Source organism: Penaeus chinensis, chromosome 10 (assembly GCF_019202785.1).
Source record: "Penaeus chinensis breed Huanghai No. 1 chromosome 10, ASM1920278v2, whole genome shotgun sequence".
Taxonomy (NCBI): Eukaryota; Metazoa; Arthropoda; class Malacostraca; order Decapoda; family Penaeidae; genus Penaeus; species Penaeus chinensis.
Window position 1 is genome coordinate 31,029,541 of NC_061828.1, and position 2,500 is coordinate 31,032,040.

At 41.9% G+C, this 2,500-nt stretch overlaps 1 protein-coding gene across 5 annotated transcripts in view; it reads left to right on the forward strand.

The window, feature by feature from the left end:
- Positions 1–2,500, forward strand: part of LOC125029638 (ninein-like) — a 49,928-nt gene that overhangs the window by 33,361 nt on the left and 14,067 nt on the right. The window lies entirely within an intron of this gene.

A 2,500-nucleotide genomic window follows, 5' to 3' on the forward strand; every position in this document is an offset into this window, starting at 1 on the left:
CGTATTTATTATAATTGCATCACACCAGAAACCCCGTTATTCACAAAGGGAGGGTAGCGGTCGGAAGAGAGCCCGAGGGTGGGCGTGGGCGTCTGGGCGTGGGCGTCTGGGCGGAAGAAAGAAGAGCTTATGGGACAGTGGGCGCGACAGAATCGGATCTCCCGGGCGCCCTAGTCTTTCGCGACGCTTTGCGCTGTTCGTCTCCTTTTCTCGCTCTTTCCCTCTTCCTCTTTGCGGGTATCGCTGTTTGTCTGCGTTTGCCCCGTCCCTTTTGTTATTTTTTTTTTTTTTTTTTTTTTTTTTCCTTCCTCCTCCTTTCTCCCCCTTCCATTCCTTCTTTCCCATCCCCCGAACCTCTCGTCCTCCCTCTTTCTCTCCCTTCTCCTCCTTTCTCCATCTCCTTATCTTACCCCTTTTTCTCCCCTCCCCCTCTTTCCTTCTTTCTTCCTCCCCTCACCCTTTCCCACTTCCCCCCTCTCCCCTCTCTCCTCTCCCTTTCCCTCTTCCCTCTCTCCTCTCCCTTTCCCTCTCCCCTCTCTCCTCTCCCTTTCCCTCTCCCCTCTCTCCTCCCCTCTCCCTTACCTCTCCCCTCTCCCTTACCTCATCCCTCTTCTCTTCCTTTACCTTCCCCCTCTCTCCTCTCCCCTCCCCTCTCTCCTCCCCCTCCCCCTCCCCCTCCCCCTCTCCCTATCCTCTCCCCTTTCCCTTACCTCTCTCCTTTTAGGCCCGGGCGAAGCTAGAACTTCGCAAACCAAACCCCCCCCCCCCCCTCTCTCCTTTCCCTTACCTCTCCTCCTTCCCCCCCTCCCCCCCTCCCCCTTGGCCTCCGAGGAAGTTGCCAAAGTCTTTCGTTCATTGTTCTCTCTCGTCCAGTTGTCACATCATCCAAGAGAGAGAGTGATCTATATTTTTTGCATTTTCACCTTCTTTGCTGTTTTCTCTCTCTCTCTCTCTCTCTCTCTCTCTCTCTCTCTCTCTCTCTCTCTCTCTCTCTCTCTCTCTCTCTCTCTCTCTCTCTCTCTCTCTCTCTTCTCTCTCTCTCTCTCTCTCTCTCTCTCTCTCTCTCTCTCTCTCTCTCTCTCTCTCTCTCTCTCTCTCTCTCTCTCTCTCTCTCTCTCTCTCTCTCTCTCTCTCTCTCTCTCTCTCTCTCTTCCTTTCTCTGTGTTTCCTTTCTTTTTTCTTCTTTTTGTTTTCCTTTTCTTCGCTGTACATGTTCGTGTAGGTTTTTGTTTGTTTGTTTGTTTTGTTATTTTTGTTTGTGATGTCATAGAGATTTGGGAAGCACGGTTATAAAGACAGATTTTTTATCTTTTTTTTATTTTTAGATTACTTTCACCCGTTCCGTTTGAAGTAGGTTTTCATTTTGGTATTTATTTTCTGTTTCTAAGTGATGAATGTGTGTGTGTGTGTGTGTGTGTGTGTGTGTGAGTGTGTGTGTGTGTGTGTGTGTGAATACTTTCAAAATTACGTTCGGTTGGTCGGTATATGCATACGCTACGGATTAAGATGTATATATATATTTTTTTTTTATTTTTTTATATATATTATGGTAATATTGTGGTCATTAGATACAAACGAAGATATTAAGAGACAGACGACCGAAAAATACGAAGCGATTTTTCAAAAGTCTTCGGGAGGAAGTGTGCAGACCGGGAGCGTGAGATACGAGCGGCAGACGTTTTGGAAGCCTTTTGGATTAGGCGGCAAATTGAATTTTGTTCTTGAAGAATTTGAATAACATGGGTCGGCGTACTATGAAAAAAAAAATAGGTTCGGTGGAAGGGATTTTGTTTTTTTCTTTTCTTTTCTTTTCATTTTTTTTTTCTTTCATTTTATTTTCTTTCTTTTCGTTTCTTTCATTTTATTTTCTTGTCTTGTCTTGTCTTTTCTTTTCATTTCTTTCTTTCTGGTCTTTGATTTTATTTTATTTTATTTCTTGTCTTGTCTTTTTATTTCTTTTATTATATTCTGTTCTCATTCTTGTCTTTTCTTTCTTTTTTCTTTCCTTTTCTTTCGGTCGGCGCGGGAGGGGGGGGGGGGGGGGGTTGAGGATGCTATTCAAGGTTATTATTTTCATAATTTAATTTCTTTTGTTGTTATTGTTAATGTTTTGTTTGTATATTTTTTTTTATCATAGTTATCATTATTGTTAACATTATCTTGATGGTACTGTATATTGTTATTGTTTATTGGATTATTATTGTTTTTTATATACTGATTTTTTTATCAAGTATTGTTATTGTTGTGTTTATTTAGTTTTTAATTTGATATCATAGTCATCATTGTTGTTATCAGTATCTCGATGAATTTTATATATTTTTATTTTTGGTTATCATAATATATTTTAAAAACCTCAATCCTCAGCAACATGCATCTCCTCCACAGGTATTGCACCTTCATAGATCCTCAACATGCCTCTACATGTCTCAACATGTCTTAACATGCCCCAACATGTCTCAACATGCCCCAACATGTCTCAACATGCCCCAACATGTCTCAA